This window comes from Hyperolius riggenbachi, chromosome 7 (genome assembly GCF_040937935.1).
Source record: "Hyperolius riggenbachi isolate aHypRig1 chromosome 7, aHypRig1.pri, whole genome shotgun sequence".
In the NCBI taxonomy this organism is placed as follows: domain Eukaryota; kingdom Metazoa; phylum Chordata; class Amphibia; order Anura; family Hyperoliidae; genus Hyperolius; species Hyperolius riggenbachi.
In genome coordinates, this window is record NC_090652.1 from 298,602,344 (window position 1) to 298,622,404 (window position 20,061).

The window sequence follows — 20,061 nt, forward strand, 5'->3', positions numbered from 1 at the left end:
ATATATATGGTAAAATACACCAGTGTCTCTGGTTCATTTTAACCCCAAACAGAAAACGCTTTTTACTTTTTCACACTCTGCTAAAATATAGAGGTGAGTTAGGCAGCACTCCTGCATAATGAGGTTTCCTCTTTACTAGATGGCCAAGGAGAGGCTACGCATTTTGAGTTGATGCTAATCTTATGTTAAACCTTAGCGGTATGGACGAGCTCAGCTCATCCAGTACCGCCAGAGGGTGCCGCTCAGGCCCTGCTGGGCCGATTTTGTTCAAATAAAGTGCAGCACACGCAGCCGGCACTTTGCCAGCCGCGTGTGCTGCCTGATCGCCGCCGCTCTGCGGCGATCCGCCGCGAGCAGCGGCGAAAGAGGGTCCCCCCAGCCGCCTGAGCCCTGCGCAGCCGGAACAAATAGTTCCGGCCAGCGCTAAGGGCTGGATCGGAGGCGGCTGACGTCCATGACGTCACTCCGCTCGTCGCCATGGCGACGAAGTAAGCAAAACACGGAAGGCCGCTCATTGCGGCCTTCCGTGTTACTTTTGGCCGCCGGAGACGATCAGAAGAACGCCTCCGGAGCGCCATCTAGTGGGCTTTCATGCAGCCAACTTTCAGTTGGCTGCATGAAATAGTTTTTTTTTTATTTAAAAAAAAAAACCCTCCCGCAGCCGCCCTGGCGATCTTAATAGAACGCCAGGGTGGTTAATTGTACGCACATTATTGCAGCTTGGAACTGAATCAATAGAGTGCTGATGAATTTAAAAAGGAGCACCTAAATTATAAATGAGAGTTTGCTTTAAACCTAATAAGTTGCCAAGATATTAAACCACACAAAGTTTTCTCACCCCCAGTGTCTGTATTCCACATATGGGTTTGAAATCCCCGCCCCCTGACTAAAATTAGGCCTGAGCAAAACATTTTTCTTTCCCAGCCATGGGCGCAAAGGATGCTGGGAGACTGATGTCATGACTCCCATGTCCTGCTCCCAGCCCACACCCACTGTGAAAAGATATCATCGGATCCAGGCAGGCATCTGGGATAAGAATTCTAGTATGCGCTCTCATATACCTTAGCTTTATGATTGCTCTCCCTCTGTTTCTCAATTCTTCCCCAAGTGCTGTAACCAATGCCAGGCACGTGTGGGGTGATGTGGCTCTGTCAAATGTAAAGTTATAGGCGTGCTGTACACTAGGGATAATGAATGAGATGCAAATTCTTCAGAAATTATGCACATTTTTATGCAAATGCATGCAGTTTGAAAATGGACCAATCAATTTAAGCCCAGGTTCAAAATGAATTGAGCCATTTTCAAGCTGCATACATTTGAATAAAAATTAGCATCAACTCTGTAGAATATGCATAACTGTGATCATCCCTACTGTACACCAGCGGCTCTGGATGTAAGCCTGGCTTTAGGGGCATAAAGGGCAAAGCTGAATTATCACAAATACTTTCCGTTTTAAAGAGAACCTGAACTGAACATAAAAAGGTCAAAATAAACATACACAAGTCATACTTACCTCCTGTGAAGTCTACTCCTTAATCTCTTTCTCCTCTCCTGCGTCCTGTTTGCCCACTGTGATCAATGGAATTATCTGTGCTCCATTTTGAAAATGGCCATTACCCCATAGCAGCTTCCTGGTAGAGATGGCCCAGCCTTGGAGAACTCATGGAGAAGCACATGATCAGTTTGATCAGCTGATAGATTTATAAGCCTCTGATTTGCTGGTCATGATCATGTGTTAAACCAGGAAGTCACCTCAGCAAATCAGAGGCTTACAAATCTGTCAGCTGATCAAACTGATCATGTGCTTCTCCATGAGTTCTCCAAAGCTGGGCCATCTCTACTTCCTGGTCAGCACACTGTTAAACTGTAATATCGCCCACTTGAGCCATAGGGAAACATGGACATTACCTTGCACATTCAGTTGTAACTGACAGCTGCTGATATAGAACTGACAGCAACTGGTATATTTCAGTTCTGACAAAATATTGTCAGAACTGGAAGGGATCACTGTAAGAAGAAAATGGTGAGCTTCTAAAAGGAGCAGACATGGAGGTTAGTATGTAATATACATTTGCAGCTACGTCATGTGTTTATTTAAATCATTTTACTCAGCTCAGGTTCCCTTTAAGAAGGCAAATTACACTGAGCATTGTTTTTAGTAAGGCCTGGTGCACACCAGAGGAGTTTTTCTGAGCGTTTTGAGTTTTTAAATCTGCTGCTAATGTTATCCTATGTGTCTGTGCTCACTGGAGCAATGAGGTTTTGTAAAAAACCCCATAGCATTACATTGGGAAGAGCTTTTAGAGGTTTCAAAAGCTCTTCCCAATGTAATGCTATGGGGATTTTTACAAAACCTCATTGCTCCAGTGTGCACAGACACATAGGATAACATTAGCAGCAGATTTGAAAACTCAAAACGCTCAGAAAAACTCCTCTGGTGTGCCCCAGGCCTAAGAGAGCTTTTCAGTCTCTTCTAGTCCCCTAGACATTCCTTGTGGTTCTGGGTCACCCCAGCTGCTTGGTTCATGTGTTAGCAGGCTCTGCCATGAGACGCATGGCTGTGTGACACCCTCCTCTGTCCCTTCTCTGGGTCACCCCAGCTGCTTGGTTCCTGTGTTAGCAAGCTCTGCTGTGAGACGCATGGCTGTGCAACACCCTAATCTGTCCCTTCTCACTTTCATCATCAGTTATTTATAAGGGAAACTGAAAGCTGCAGGTGAAAAAGGGAAAATGCAAACAGGATCACAGCCACGCGGAGAGCTCCGGTCTATTAATACCACATAGAAGCCAATGAGAGATAAGCTGCCGGTCATTACACCTTTCCAACAGGCTGAAGCCTCATACAGGAGCCAGAGGGAACTCTGACAAAACAGCGGTTTAAAAAGAGGAACCATAATCCAGAAATAAACTTCATCCCCATCAGCAGCTGATACCACCTTTCCCATGAGAAATCTTTTCCTTTTCACAAACTGATCATCAGGGGGCGCTGTATGGCTGATATTGTGGTGAAACCCCTCCCACAGTGTGATATCAGGACCATGGTCCTGACAGTTTCCTGTCTGTGAACCTCGTTGCATTGTGGGAAATACCGGTTGTTTCCAACTGCCAAGCAAGTTACTAACTCTCTTCTCTATGCCTATCACATTGTCAGTGGGTGCGCTTATGGATATGCCCTTATACTGTATATTGGTGCTGTTTCCCCCCTTCCCCCCATCCTCATGTCTGCCAGCAGTAAAGATGCTGACCTGCAGGCACACAGTGGATCAAAACAACATGAACGAATTACACGGCGAGTAGGGATGGATCTTAGCGACCCCACTGAATGTTTTGTGCTCCAACTTGTCCTCCTTCCTCCCAAATTGTAGCTTTAATAATGCATGGCCACGGTTCATGCTGTACAAGGTAGTCTGCATTTTGAGCAACATTAGATACAGTGAATAGCGCAGCTCACAGAAATTAGCCACAGAGGCAGCATGCTGCGGGGACAGGGACAGGGGCTGCGCCTGCTGCGGGGACCTGGGCTGCGGGGACAGGGACATGGGCTGTGCGCGCTGCGGGGACAGGGGCTGTGCGCGCTGCGGGGACAGGGGCTGCGCGCGCTGCGGGGACCTGGGCTGTGGGGACAGGGACATGGGCTGTGCGCGCTGCGGGGGACACGGGCTGCGAGGACATGGGCTGCGCACGCTGCGGGGACACGGGCTGCGCACGCTGCGGGGACACGGGCTGCGCATGTGCCACTTCATACTGCAAGAGACACATGCTGGATGTGGTCCAGAAGGTGTACTGTATGAGCAGCCCCCAATGCCGGGGTAAATGCCAAATGCTCTACCACTAATCCCATGATATGTGCCAGACACGCCCTCCGATGCCCTATACACACCTGACATAAGTTCTGCAGAACACCATTTACATAAGCAAACAGCTTTGTAATACCCATTGTATGGAGTCAGCCATCTGGCAGCCAAATTCACCCTTCACAGCGGCTTTAGCTGACTTGATGGATGGCTGCTCTGTACACAAACATCTTCATAGGAACAAAGAGGCATCTGAAAGGTATCTGTGCTCGCTGGATGACAGGTAAATAGATGTAATCTCTAAACTAGAACCATGGGCAGAACCTCACACAGAAAGATTCCCCTAATCACTCCAACAAAACTCTTCCACGCATTATGTGCTCAGATGGAAGGCTCCAGGACTTCTCATGAGCAGCCCCTGCTCTGTGGAGCTCCCTTCCAACCCCCCCCCCCCCCCACCCACCTCCACCTTTATCAGGCTATACCAATGCCAATACCCTCAACATGTTCAAGCACGCCCTAAGGATCCACCTCTTGTTCATCCTCTACAGCCCTCTTCTGAATAAACACGCCACCACCTTCGGCCTAGTGCGCCATTCCCCTCCTGTTTGGTAGTGCCGGCATACCGCATGTTTACTGCCCACACTTGGCACCATGCTATTCTGCTACACAGCGGACTCAGCGACTCTCCCTTCATACATTGTACATAGGCTACCTTACTTGTATATTGTCCCTGTCCTGTCATACTATGTATACTATTGTATAATGCTGTAATGTTTCTCCATTTATTGCACAGCGCTGCAGAATGTTGGCACAATTGGACAACGTGTTTCACTGGTATTTACCCGCTTCTTCAGGTCAGTCTCAACTCGTTACCAAAGTTGTAAGACACTGTTGTCTGATTCACCCGAAGAAGCAGGTAAACTCCTGTAAAATGCGTGGTCCAATTTTATAGAGCAACTCCAGTAAAAATAATTTAATAAAAAGTGCTTCATTTTTACAATGATTATGTATAAATGATTTAGTCAGCGTTTGCTCATTGTAAAATCTTTTAAATCCCTGAATTACATTCTGACATTTATCACATGGTGATATTTTTAGTGTTGGCAGGTGATGTAGCTGCTGCATGCTGTTTTGGCAGTTGGAACAGCTGTAAACAGCTATTTCCTACAATGCAACAGGGTTCACAGACAGGAAACTGCCAGGACCATGGTCCTCAGAGTTACTTGTGGGAGGGGTTTCACCACAATATCAGCCATACAGCGCCCCCTGATGGTCTGTGTGTGAAAAGGAATACATTTCTCATGTATAAGGGGGCATCAGCTACGGATTGGGATCAAGTTCAATTCTTGGTCGGAGTTTCTCTTTAAGTCCTTGAATACAACTTTTTCCAGTCAACCCTGGTTTGTTTGTGCAGGAGAGGTCAGCCCAACACCGCCTTTCCTTTTTAAACTGCTTTTAAAGCAAGTCTGAATCAAAATTAAACTCAAGACATAATGAATTGCATGTGTGGTACGGATAATAACTAGAACATTAGTGGCAAAGAAAAGAGCGTCTGATGTTTTCCTTTCCAGTACAGGAAGAGTTAAAAAAAACTTCAGTTATCTATGCAAAAGAGCTTCTCTGAGCTATTCCTCCCAAATACAGTCCTGTTTTCTGTAATACTTAACCAGCCAAGACACAGTGAGAGACAGCTTGAGATAAGGTTTTACTGCAGGGAATTCAATGGGTCATTATTTCTGCTTTGTTTTATAGTTTAAAATAATGTGGGTTGTAAACTGCATATATGACAGAGTGATGCAATGTTAGAAAAAAAAAAAAAAAAAAAAAGCGCTTTATAACTGAAAATGAAAATAATTATGAGAGACTCTTTTCTTTGCTACGAATGTTCTATCATTATCCACACTACCACACTACGCATACAGTTCATTATATAACAACAACAACAAATAACATTTGTAAGGCGCTTTTCTCCCGTAGGACTCAAAGCGCATAAGCATGGCTCCGACCATCGTGGTACAGGGGAAGAATTTTATAAATCTGGAAATGCCAGGCTAAACAGGTGGCTTTTCAGTCTGGATTTGAATAGCTCCAGGGATGGTGCTGTCTTTACTGGTTGTGGTAGGGAGTTCCAAAGAGTAGGGGCAGCATGACAGAAGGCTCTGTCTCCAGATTTTTTGAGGTGCACTCTGGGAGTGACCAAGTTTATAGAACTTGCTGATCTGAGGTTGTGAGAGGTGTGGTGCAGCTTCAGCAAGTCCTTCATGTATCCAGGGCCCAGATTGTGCAGGGATTTGAATGTCAGCAGTCCAATCTTGAAGAGTATTCTCCATTCTACTGGTAGCCAGTGCAGTGAGCGAAGGATCGGTTTAATGTGACAGTGGCGAGGCTGGTTTGTTAGCAATCTGGCAGCAGCATTCTGCACTAATTGCAGGCGGCGCAGGTCCTTTTTGGGGAGGCCAGCATAAAGGGCATTGCAGTAGTCTAGCCGTGATGTGATGAAGGCGTGGACTAGGGTTTGAAGATCCTCTGGGGAATCAGATGTTTAATCTTTGCAATGTTCTTCAGATGAAAGAAGGAAGATTTAACTACAGATGAAATTTGGTTTCTGAAACTCAATTCCCCATCGATTAGTACGCCAAGGCTGCGCACAAGGTTGGAGCGGTTTATGTCTGAATTCCCAATCCTGATTGGTGTTGCTTTAGGATAGAGCTGTTTTGATGGCGAGCACTGGCTTTGGACAACAAGGACCTCAGTCTTGTCAGCATTCAGTTTCAACCAGTTATCATTCATCCATGCCTGTAGCTCAGCTAAGCAAGAGTTTATTTTTGGAGTAGGGTCTGTTCCACCAGGTTTGAAGGACAGGTATAGCTGTGTGTCATCGGCGTAGCAGTGGTACATCAGGCCATGACGTAGGATAAGTATACCGAGTGGCAACATGTAGATTGCAAACAGCAGAGGGGATAGGATTGATCCTTGTGGCACTCCGAATTGTAGAGGTGCAGGTTTGGACATTATAGGTCCTAGGGATACTCTCTGTGTTCTGTCAGTCAGGAATGATCTGAACCACTGGAGGACTGATCCACTGATGCCACAGTACTCCTGCAGTCTGTTAAGCAGGATTTCATGGTCAACTGTATCAAAAGCCGCTGAGAGATCCAACAGGATTTTGCGCTTCAGGTTTATTTTATTAATCTAGGGTGCCTTCTAAATTGTGCTTTGCTAAGTTATTATCACACCTCAGTTGGGAGGTTATAGTTTTTTTTTTTATTTACCCTAAAGAAGCCCAAATGAGTGTAACCCCCCAGCTCCTGTGCAGCGGATAGGGACAAACTGAGCAGAGGTGGTTTTCTCCCCGCAGGCTCTGTTGTGGTTTCAAGGTTTGGTTGCAACCCAGCTTTGTGAGTATTAAAGCTTTCAGAATCAATCAGAAGCAACTTTATTCGCCGAGGACGACAGAAGTTGCACCCGGAATGGTCTGTGGTACACGCGGCACAAACAATAGAGAAAGTAACAGACAGTAGTTCAAGCATCTAGGACAGTGATGGCTAACCTTGGCACTCCAGCTGTGACAAAACTACAAATCCCATCATGCCTTTGCCTCCCCGAGTTATGCTTAGAGCTGTCAGAGTATTGCAATGCATCATGGGACTTGTAGTTCCACCACAGCTGGAGTGCCAAGGTTAGCCATCACTGATCTAGGATATGAGTCATACATGCATTTAAGACAATGGTCCTCAAACTACGGCCCGCGGGCCAAATGCGGCCCCCCGAGGCCCACTCGCCCCCCCTCCCCCCAAACATAAAATACATAACTTATAGATGTGGCCCACTGCACCTTTAAATATCGGCAGCCCACATATAGACTAGCAGTGCTGGCCCCACCCACCCACATACTGCAGAAGCCGGCGGGCAGTAATTCCCTGGCATCCAATCCAGTTCTGTATCAGGTGACACTGCTGTCCAACTGGACGACAGGTTGTCACCTGGGTATGCTTCACTGGTGCACAAAGACGTTCTTTGGGTGCCGCATGACTGAATGGCTGCTACTGGGAGTTCTCCTCCGGGCATGATTGGGGGGAATCAATCCCTAGACTCAATGTAATGTTTTTCAACATCATTTTATGTATGTTCCGGCCCCCCAGCAGTCTGAAGCATGTTGACCTGGCCCTTGACTAAAAAAAAAGTTTGGGGACGCCCGGTTTAAAGAGACACTGAAGCGAAAAAAAAAATGATATTATGATTTGTATGTGTAGTACAGCTAAGGAAAAAAACATTAAGATCAGATACATCAGGAGGTGAGAAACTCCAGTTGTTATCTCTATGCAAACAAGCCATTAAGCTCTCCGACTAAGTTAAGATGCCCATACACTCGTCAGATTGGCAGCAGATAGATAAGAAATGCATCTGATGATCTATCTGATGCGTTTTTAGAACATTTTTTACCAGGATAGAATTCCAATAGATTTCAGTTTGAAATCTATTGAAATTCTATCTGATGGCATTTTTTTGCCATCAGATTTCCTTTAAGGCCAATGCAAACTGATAAGCAATCTCATCAGATCGACCTAAATTTTCCATCCTGCCAGCTCGATGAAAATCCATCGAAATCGGCCATCGATCGGTCGATTGGCCAACCGATTTGCAAACTATCAATCGATCGGGATCGATCGGTCAGCCAGAAAATCGGCTGAGTGTATGGGCCCCTTTAGTCCTGGAGAGGGCTGTTATCTGACTTTTATTATCTCAACTGTAATTGAACTATTTACTTTTCCTCTGCTAGAGGAGAGGTCATTACTTCACAGACTGCTCTGAAAGACTCATTTTGAATGCTGAGTGTTGTGTAATCTGCACATATTATAGAATGATGCAATGTTAGAAAAAACACTATATACCTGAAAATAAAAATATGAGAATATTTTCTTTGCTGCTAATCTTCTAGTAATTATTCATAGTACACAACCAATTCATTATATCATATTTTTTTTCGCTTCAGTGTCTCTTTAAGGCATACAGAGTTCAGGGCTAGAGTTCCAGACATGCAGGCAGGGCCCAGGAGGGACAGGGTCTGCAACAAAGGGGCAGATTTTACAGAGATGAGGGAGAAGGAGAAACATGAGTTCCTGTGCTGGGTGGTTTTAGTGGGGATGGTTCTGTAGAGGCAGCCTGACAGGAGACAGCTGAAGTAGTGACTACCAGGGTAGGTGGGATCATTCACTATCCCCTGTTGTAATCACATTTGTCCAATTACCCTGAGATACCGCACCACAGGGCTCCTGGTCTTTTTATTTTTGTATAAAACCCAAGCGTTCTAAGAGCTACCAGGAAGAATCGTTTCATGAAATATCTCGGGCTGCTTTTGTTACCCGCATTCCACTATAGAGAAAACAGAAATGACACAGCAGAAAGTTCAGCTGAGCTGCTCTGAGCTGACATCAGCCACCCCCCCCCCCCCCCCATAGATGCCAGGCAGACTACAGGACACTGCAGGCCAGACCCTATTCCTGGAACGTCACCCCACCCAGAGACATGGACACAAACAGGAAACTCTGTCTATACGGATCTCAGACACGACAGGAAGCAGTACCAAACCAGGGGAGAAAGTGCCCTGCAATACACCAATCTGTCCCTGTGTAACATGTAGAGTGGTTCCAGTCAAACCCCCTCCTTACTTCTCGATTATGCACTTTCAGAGCTGTGAAAATAAGCCTATTATTTAGCTACCACATGCAACCTCTAAATGACTGACGTGATTATCAAGTGTATTCTCAGCATTATCCTGAGACCACTGTAGCTGCTAATTTGTAAACACGGGACGTTAATCCTATAGCTGCTTCCATGAAAGCAGGAAGTAGACACACTGCAGATATATTGCAGGATTTGTATCAGCTGTAACAAAGAAATGTTTTTCTGTAAAGGTTGTTATGCCATTGCTTATCCTTTAGAGCAGAGAGGAAGTTCTGAGTTCAGGTCCGCTGTAAGTCCCTATGATGGCCACTATATGGAGTCTGCATGTCCTCATTTTTGCATAGCATGTTTAGCTCCACCCCCCCCCCCCCCCCCCCCCCCAAGTGGCCCTGGACAAGGCCATTGGATTGAGGCGCCCCACTGAGGGTTATAATGAAGTGTTCTATGTTCTCTGAAGCATTGCAGTAAGTGGCAGTAGGGTATTGTACCGTGTTAGCCATCAGTAAAAGCTAGGGTTGCCAGGTGTCCGGTTTTAGGCCGGACAGTCCGGTTTTTGGCCGCTGTGTCCTGTCCAAAAAGGCATGTTAAACCGGACAATTAAGATGTCCGGTTTTATGCCTTTTGCCACTTGCCGCCACCCGTCCGCCAGCGCTGCGCGACCGCTGATTCGCTGCCTGGCTGTCAGTCAAAGGCACAGCCAGCCAGCTTACACGGCGTAAGTTACGCCAGCTTAAGTACCGCCCCCGAGCTTCCCGACGTTGCTATAGCAACGCCAACGCTGCGTTGCCAACGCACGCATGACGTGCGTCACTCACGTCATTTGCAATGCGATTCTGCATCTGCGAAGGAAGCAAGGTAAGGTCAGGAGTCTGGAGATATGGTGAGTGAGTGACCCATAATTCTCTGGTTGCATTTCCGCTCTTTGTGTGCATTGGCTCCGCTCTATCTCCCCTCCGTATAGTCCAGGCGTGACTTTCAATCTCATTCAATCTCGCCTGAGCCCGCTGCTTACTATACTTTACACTTGAATTCATACTATTGTACAACGCAATTTATACTGTTATACTGTTATATTTGTTATATTTGCTCAAAATGTGTACATACATGTATGCGCAGATTTATATTTTAACTTTATGCCTATGTATGTCCACTTTATTGTTCTCAATAAAAAAAAAATTTTTTTTAAAAACTTCCCGCAAGAAATCGACCACTTCACTGTGCAAAAACGCCATAAATGCATTGCATTATTTGCATAGTTTTCCAGTTTTGTAATAGTTTTCTGTTCTGTCTCTTATTATGTGCATTTACTGGTGAAAAGCGGTCTCTTATTATGTGCATTTACTGGTGAAAAGTGGTCTCTTATGTGCATGTACTGGTGAGGACAGTTAGTGACATGGCTATGTACTCTGTAATGTGCTGCAGAAGAGGTCAGTGCGATATAAATACTGTAAAAAACATTTTTTAAAAAGCCCATTGCTTAGCCCCACTCTACATAAAAGTGCGCTTCTGACTCCGCCCCTAACTCCACCCCCTGTCCGGTTTTCTCCATCAGCCGACCTGGCAACCCTAGTAAAAGCAAGAAGTTATCATCCTGATTTATAACTTCTTGCATTGCAGTAAAGTTCAGCACTACATAAACTGCATAATAATGATGATGATAATGACAGCTGTAGACAGGATCTTCCAGAACTTGCTGGAGCTCCGGCCTCCCATCATCCCCCCCCCCCGGGGGAGAACTGGTCAGCTGATCATGATAAACACTGCTATTAATACAGACTGTTTGGAGCTGGAAATAGCCAAATATTTGATTACTTTGGAATATTTCAGCAGACGCTCCAGTACTGCAGCAGCTTTGTTCAGGCTTGCCAGACTAGAAAGTGCTGATGGATGTAGCTAGGCGGGATTCAGAGCACATGGTGTATCAGAAGCAGAGATGGATTAACCTCCCTGGTGGTGCATTTCTGTCTGGAATTAGGAGTCAAAAGCGGTACATTTTTAAAGAGTTCAATTCAAGTCAAAACTCACCAAAATATATCAGAATAAAAGCCTGGTAGACATTCTGCATAGAAATAAAAGACTGAAACACAAAATTGTTAAATTAAATTCATGAATACACCTAAAAAATAAATAAATTGTACAAACTGTACAAATACGTCAGGCAGAGAGTAGTGAAAATCCAAGCAGACGTCGGTGCAGACGACAGGCAGAGTAGTGAAAATCCAGGCAGGCGTCGGTGCAGGTGGCAGGCCGAGAGTAGTGAAAATCCAGGCAGAGGTCGGTGCAGGCGGCAGGCAGAGAGTAGTGAAAATCCAGGCAGACGTCGGTGCAGACGACAGGCAGAGTAGTGAAAATCCAGGCAGACGTCGGTGCAGGCGGCAGGCAGAGAGTAGTCAAAATCCAGGCAGACGTCGGTGCAGGCGACAGGCAGAGAGTAGTCAAAATCCAGGCAGAGGTCGGTGCAGGCGGCAGGCAAAGTAGTCAGAATCCAGGCAAAAATCATTAACAGTAAAGCTGGCCATACACTGGCCCGATTTGCCGCCGTTCGACAGCAGATTCGATTACTGGGATCGAATCTGCTGCCAATCGTTTGCGCTAAACGCACCCGCTGATCCGATTTCCTCCCGAAGTCGGATCGGTCCGTCGATCGCGCGGTGCGGGAAATTACCGTCGATCGCCCGCGGGTAGGGAGCGCGTCGCTAGCGGCGGCCGATCCGATACAGGTATACATTACCTGACGCTGGCTCCCGGGCATCTTCTCTGCGCTGCACATTAACTTCTTGTGTCACTCCAGTGACCAGGAAGTTCAAATAGAGGGTGCTCTATTTGAACTTCCTGGTCACGGAGTGACACAGTCTACGCTGGGATGTGGTGCGGGATGCTGGGGTGCGGTGCAGCGCGGAGAAGAGGACCCGGAGCCAGCTTCAGGTAATGTATACGGTGGGGGGGGGGGACAGGCGGCAGGAGCAGCTCAACAGATTGTGATCGGTTTCAGGCTGAAATAGATTCACAATCTGTTTGCAGTAAAGGCAGCCATACGATCCCTCTCTGATCAGATAGGGATCTTTCAGTTGGTCGATCTAATGGCAAAACGACCAGTGTATGGCTACCTTAAAGGGAAGGTTCAGGGAGGGTGGGTAAAAAAAATAAAAATCAATTTCCACTTACCTGGGGCTTCCTCCAGCCCGTGGCAGGCAGGAGGTGCCCTCGCCGCCGCTCCGCAGGCTCCCGGTGGTCTCCGGTGGCTGACCCGACCTGGCCAGGCCGGCTGCCAGGTCGGGCTCTTCTGCACTCCAAGGCCCGGAACTTCTGCGTCCCACGCCGGCGTCATCGGACGTCCTCCGCGCAGTAGAGCCCGGAGGACGCCCGATGACGTCAGTGCGCCGGCGTGGGACGCAGAAGTTCCGGGCCTTGGAGCGCAGAAGAGCCCGACCTGGCAGCCGGCCTGGCCAGGTCGGCCACCGGGAGCCTGCGGAGCGGCGGCGAGGGCACCTCCTGCCTGCCACGGGCTGGAGGAAGCCCCAGGTAAGTGGAAATTGATTTATTTTTTACCCACCCTCCCTGAACCTTCCCTTTAAGGCAGAAGCACTTAGCTCAGAAGCAGTTAGGAACCAAATGGCTATATTGTTAACATCTTGAGCTTTCCAAATGATCTTATCTGCCATGGCAGTCAGGTGACACGGGGAGAGATCAAATTACAACTTGTAATTAGAGACAAATGAGGAGGAATTAGACAGGCTAAATGTTCTCTCTATTAGATAGATATAGATAGATAGATAGATAGACAGACATGTGCAGTTCTTCTTTCCTGTGCAAAAGTCTGGGTCCACTTTAACTTTTCTGCCTACCCCCCCATGAGATCACGCCGCACACCGGCGCTCGGCTGTCCTGATTGACCACTGGGGATCCAGGAAAGAATGTAGGTAAGGGAATCCTGGCGGCCAGGGGGAGAAGCCCGGGTCCCACTGGCAGCGCTGATCTCACGCGGGACCCATAAACATGCAGCACGCTGCGGTTTTGGGCCAGTCCGAGCTGAGCTCGGGCTTACCGCTCTGAGTAAGTGAATCTGCACCCACGCTCAGCTCAGTATTACCACCGGGGGGGGGGGGGGGGGGGGGGGGGGGGGGGGAGTTAGGAGTTAAGATGTAACCAGGCCCTAGGCAATATAGTATATTTGGGGCCCCCTTGTGGTCCTTTTGGTAAGCTGAAGTGAAGACAGGTCAAAGAAGGTGTCAGGTGGGCCCCTTGACAACCACTTGGCCCCAGTCACTTGCCTAGATTGCCTGGTGGAAGATCCTGCTCTGATCATTGCCCCGGCCACCTGGTGAAGGTGGATAAAATGGGGTCATTTGTGCTTCAAGGAAAAATTATTTACTGCAAAGTGTATACGAAGAAAGCCCAAAAGAAGAAAAACTGAGAGAATCCATAAGGGCCAACTTGATCCTGCCTCTTGATTGGTCCAAGCCGCGTAAATTGCATAAAATGTGCGCCAGCTCTGAATTTAGCATTTCATGGCCAACACCAGGGAACATGGCAAGCATGGGAAGGCATGGCACAGGCAGGCAGAAGGGGGTGTGGCATGGGTTTAAAAAAACAAAAAAACAAACAGAAGTAAGGGCAAATACTGGCCTGTCTGAAGCAATATATTGTGAGGGCAACCCCCCCAATCCCGTGTGCAAAACCGGACCAGAAAAGAGAGACATCAGGGTGTGCATTGCAGGCACTGGCAATACGTTACCTCCCTCTGCTTCCTCCAAGACAGAATCTCCTCCCTGCTGGCCCACAGCATCTGATCCCCAGGATGCCGGGTCTGTGCTGCACCTCCTTCCATAGCATCTCCTTCCTGCTGGCCTCCAGCATCTGATCCCCAGGATGCCGGGTATGTGCTGCACCTCCTCCCATAGCATCTCCTCCCTGCTGGCCCCCAGCATCTGCTCCCCAGGGTGCCGGGTATGTGCTGCACCTCCTCCCATAGCATCTCCTCCCTGCTGGCCTGCAGCATCTGATCCCCAGGATGCCGAGTATGTGCTGCATCTCCTCCCATAGCATCTCCTCCCTGCAGGCCCGCAGCATCTGATCCCCAGGATGCCGGGTATGTGCTGCACCTCCTCCCATAGCATCTCCTCCCTGCTGGCCCGCAGCCTCTGATCACCAGGATGCCGGGTATGTGCTGCACCTCCTCCCATAGCATCTCCTCTCCTCCCTGCAGCATCTGATCCCCAGGATGCCGGGTATGTGCTGCACCTCCTCCCATAGCATCTTCTCCCTGCTGGCCCGCAGCATCTGATCCCCAGGATGCCGGGTATGTGCTGCACCTCCTCCCATAGCATCTCCTCCCTGCTGGCCCGCAGCCTCTGATCACCAGGATGCCGGGTATGTGCTGCACCTCCTCCCATAGCATCTCCTCTCCTCCCTGCAGCATCTGATCCCCAGGATGCCGGGTATGTGCTGCACCTCCTCCCATAGCATCTTCTCCCTGCTGGCCCGCAGCATCTGATCTCCAGGATGCCAGGTATGTGCTGCACCTCCTCCCATAGCATCTCCTCCCTGCTGGCCCGCAGCATCTGATCCCCAGGATGCCGGGTATGTGCTGCACCTCCTCCCATAGCATCTCCTCCCTGCTGGCCTGCAGCATCTGATCCCCAGGATGCCGGGTATGTGCTGCACCTCCTCCCATAGCATCTCCTCCCTGCTGGCCCGCAGCACCTGAACCCCAGGATGCCGGGTATGTGCTGCACCTCCTCCCATAGCATCTCCTCCCTGCTGGCCCTCAGCATCTGATCCCCAGGATGCCGGGTATGAGCTGCACTTCCTCCCATAGCATCTCCTCCCTGCTGGCCCTCAGCATCTGATCCCCTGGATGCCGGGTATGTGCTGCACCTCCTTCCATAGCATCTCCTCCCTGCTGGCCCGCAGCATCTGATCCCCAGGATGCCGGGTATGTGCTGCACTTCCTTCCATAGCATCTCCTCCCTGCTGGCCCTCAGCATCTGATCCCCAGGATGCCGGGTATGAGCTGCACTTCCTCCCATAGCATCTCCTCCCTGCTGGCCCTCAGCATCTGATCCCCTGGATGCCGGGTATGTGCTGCACCTCCTTCCATAGCATCTCCTCCCTGCTGGCCCGCAGCATCTGATCCCCAGGATGCCGGGTATGTGCTGCACCTCCTCCCATAGCATCTCCTCCCTGCTGGCCCGCAGCATCTGATCCCCAGGATGCCGGGTATGTGCTGCACCTCCTCCCATAGCATCTCCTCCCTGCTGGCCTGCAGCATCTGATCCCCAGGATGTCGGGTATGTGCTGCACCTCCTCCTATAGCATCCCCTCCTTGCTGGCCCCCAGCACCTGATCCCCAGGATGCCGGGTATGTGCTGCACCTCCTCCCATAGCATCGCCTCCCTGCTGGCCTGCAGCATCTGATCCTCAGGATGCCGGTATGTGCTGCTCCGGTGCCTCATCACTCACCCGCTCTCACCCGCTACCATTGCAGATTAGCAATGGTAACACCAGCCACACGTGAAGTCTGCTTCCTCTCCGACTACAGCGGCGCCTCATGTGACCCGGCAGCAGGTAACGGGTCACATGACGCCCCGCTGTAGCTATGGATATAGGACGCTGGACAGAAGGATAGAGATCTTATCACTGGGACGCTGAGAGCAGGCGAGTGAAGCGGCGCCATACATCTAGGGAGGGTAAAACAGGGAGTGAGGGAGGGGCATTTGGGGAGGGAACAGCCTCTTGCCACCCTCTAATTGTTGCCACCCTGAAGCATGTGATTCAAGTTGCTTCATAGAAGAACGGCCTGTCTCCATATCCCTCTCAGTTCAGGTTTCCTTTAAAGGGGTTCTGTTGACGTTTAAAAAAAAAAAAAAAACTGCCACTTACCTGGGGGCTTCTATTGGCCCCCAGCAGCTGGAATGTCCTGCGCCGTCCTCTTTCGATGCGCTGTTCCCCGCCGACGGCACTGGTGTAATTATTCGGCTAACTAGATGAATCGAAGTGCGGCTATGGGCGCGCACGTGCTCGCTCCCGTGCACGTCAGCGGGAGCTTACTATGCAGGCACATGGCCACACTTCTATTAGTCTAGTTAGACGAATAATTACACCGGGACCGGCGGTGGGGAACATCGCATCGGAAGAGGACGGCGCGGGACATTCCAGCTGCTGAGGCCTGATAGAAGCTCCAGGTAAGTGGCAGTTTTTGTTTTTTAAAACGTCAACAGAACCCCTTCAACGGATTCCGAAAACTTTTTTTTGTCCTGTGGATAATAACTGAATAACTGTTGACACATCCTGCACATCTTTATAGATCAACATCACACTTCGGCTGAAAGTCAAAAGAAATACAACGCAGGACACACACTTACCCACAAGTTTCCAAAGATAAAAGGCAGGAAAATTATTTTTGACGACTCTTTTGTAGGCAAGTTTTGGAACGCAAGTAGAACGAACTCCGATTGGACAAGAGATGTACAGGTCACTGACAGAAGATCACGCCATCGCACGCTGCTCTGCCGATAGAGGTCACACTTATCGCAGCTCCGGGTTGTTGCTGGAAGGTAATAAACAGATGCGTTAGATGCACAGAAGTAGTGCTGGAATAAATGTGCTCACTGACAGTTCTCACTGCCCAATGATGCCTCACTTATCACAGCTCCAGGTTGTTGCTGGAAGTTAAAGAGACTCGGTTTTTTTTACAGCAGAAAGGAAGTTTTGAGTTTAGGTCCACTTTAAAGAAAACCTGTAATGACAAAAGTTCCCCTGGGGGGTACTCACCTTGGTAGGGGGAAGCCTCAGGGTCCCAATGAGACTTCCCCCTCCCCTGTAGCTGCAGGCAATGCAGCACTGGCTCCCCTGAAGTCTCCTCCAATCCACACTTGACAAGCCTGACAAGGGTTGCCATATTTACCTTCCTGGCTCCAGCGGGGGCGCTGTTGCGGCTCTCAGCATGGAGATAGGCGAAAATAGCCGATCTCTGTCGGGTTTGCCCTACTACACAGGCGCAAGAGACTTGCGCCTGCGCAGTAGAGCGGCCCGACACAGATCGGCTATTTCCGCCTATATCCGAGGTGGAGAGCAGATACTGCTCTGCGCTGGTGCCGGGAAGGTAAATATTCGCTCGAAGGGGCACAGCAAGACCGCCGTGGGACACAGGAGGACGGGGGAAGTCTGGATAGGATCCGGAGGCTTCCCCATACCGAGGTGAGTAACCCCCAGGGGAACCTTTTGTTGTTACAGGTTTTCTTTAAAGTGGACCTTAACTCAAAACTTCCTTTCTGCTCTAAAAAAAAATAATAACCTTCAATCAAAAAAAAACATTTCTTTGTTACAGCTGATACAAATCCTAAAATAAATCTGCAGTGTGTCTACTTCCTGCTTTCATGGAAGCAGACAGATTGGTAACATCCTGTGTTTTTAAATGAGCTTATAAGCCATTGGCAGTCGTGTGACACAGGGGAGAGATCAAATTACAACTTGTAATTAGATACAAATGAGGATGAATTAGACAGAACTAGACAGGCTAAACTCTCTAAATACATACAGGGTGCAATTCTTTGTTTTCCTTCTGTCCTGTGCAAGAGTTCAGGTCCACTTTAATAAAGAGGAGGTATTCGATGCACTGGTAGTGCTGGAATAAATGTGCTTACTGACAGTTCTCACTCTGGCATTCTGCCAACAGGAAAGGCTAATCTCAAATAGAGATAATCCCATGTGGCATCCTGATAATCCTGCCCAGCACAGCCGGCTGCCCCACTGCCTGACACCAGTGTAACTCATAGATAAGGAGGCCTCTCTATACACCAGAGGACATCCCTGTGCCTTTTATGGGACAACCATTCTGAAAAGTTGTACAAATTAAAATACATACGAAAAAGTATTTATCCCAGACTAAAATGCAGTAGAAACTACTTTTCTCCTATGTCGCTGTCACTTACAGTAGGTAAGGAAAATGTGTTTTGGACTAGGCCATTTCCTCATGGGGTATTTCAGGTATTATGTACAAAAGCCGTTCGCAGCTGCTGAGTTCAAGTGCCAAAATAGTGAGTAGGAAAACCTGCAAGAATCTGTTTAAAGATGTGACCATGTGATTTTTTTTTTGATTTTTTTTTATAGTAGAAGTGCTGTCTTTTCCTGTGTCTAGGAGGGACGACGTCTCACCTTGCACTGAAGGATTGTGGGAAAAATACGGATAACCCTCCCAGGAGGAGATGGACTAGTCCAAAATCTGTCACATTTTCATTACTTACTGTGACAGAAACATTTAAAATAAATAAATATAATAATTTCTCGTGCATTTTACCCTGGGAGAAATCTACTTTGTATGTACGGTATGCATTTTAAATTTTACAAATGTTTGTGATAGTGGTTGTTTAATAATAAAGGTTATGAACAGTCTAATGTGTACGCACAAGCAGATTTCTGGCCAACCTTTCGGGCAATAGTGCGTTCATCGGTTGGACAGGAATGCCAAATAAACAACAATAAGGGAAAATCCCATTGCTACGCAAGTGCCGTGCATCGTTACAGTTGTCGAGATTGCACGCAGCGTGGGGAAGGTGCCTTAGGCCTCGCTCACATCTACTAGTGCAGATTGTTGTGTGATCAGAACGCAACACGTACGATCGCACGCCATCTGCACTGCTAATCCCATCCATTGACAGTGAATGGGTCAGCTCTGCGCTTGCGGGTCACGTCTTTCGCGGAAATCCGACTTGTGTATCAGTACTACACATACAAATCACTATATCATAAGTTTATTTTCACTTCAAATTCACTTTAACAATTCACCCAGATATCAGTCATTTATTATCGATCGGGCATTATCGATGGAGCATGCTGGAACCACTCGATTGGATAAAATTATCAGATTGCATGGTCGATCAGCCCGCCAAGCTGCTAGATGTATAGGCACCTTAAAGGGGTTATGTGGAGGGTTTAAAAAACAAAAAACTGACACTTACCTGGGGCTTCTATCGGCCCCCTGTCATGTCCTGTGCCGCCCTCCTCCGATCACTCGTTCCCCGCCGCTGGTCCCGGTCTAAGTTTAATTCCTCTAATACAACTGCAGCTGCGTGGCGATGGCCGCGCGAGTCTGGAGCTTACTGCACAGGCGTAGTACGAGGTTTTCTCGTAATGCACCGTAAGCTCCCAGAGACGAGAGTGGGAGCGCTCAGTATTAGTAGTTAGACAAATGATTAGACCGGTGCTGGCGGCAGGGTACGGAGACTCGTAGGACGGCGCGGGACATGACCTGGCCGATCGATTATTTTCAGCATGTCCGATCTGAAGATCGATTGATTCTTTGAGCAATTTTCTGACTGTTTCCCATAGAAACGAATGGGAATCGGTCAGAAAAATCGCTCAAAAAAAAATAAAAATTGATCGATCTTCAGATCGGACATGCTGGAAATAATCGATCAGCAACAAAAATTGTATGGTGTAGATCCAGCATAAGAGTCCCAGGTTTTAGTCCTACCAAGACGCCATCTGCAGTACAGTAAGGGCATTAGGTTGTAAACAAAAACGAGACTCCTATCAAAACCAGAACTGCTACCCCAGATGTCCCCAGTCTGTGTTCACC

The 20,061-nt window shown here is 48.3% G+C and overlaps 1 protein-coding gene across 1 annotated transcript in view; it reads right to left on the bottom strand.

The window, feature by feature from the left end:
- The window catches only part of DNAJB2 (DnaJ heat shock protein family (Hsp40) member B2), a 55,691-nt gene that overhangs the window by 33,423 nt on the left and 2,207 nt on the right, over nucleotides 1–20,061 (bottom strand). Inside the window, exon 2 of the mRNA XM_068246036.1 lies at nucleotides 16,847–17,031. The gene's annotated coding sequence lies outside the window, so the exon portion shown is untranslated. The remainder of the gene's footprint in view (nucleotides 1–16,846; nucleotides 17,032–20,061) is intronic.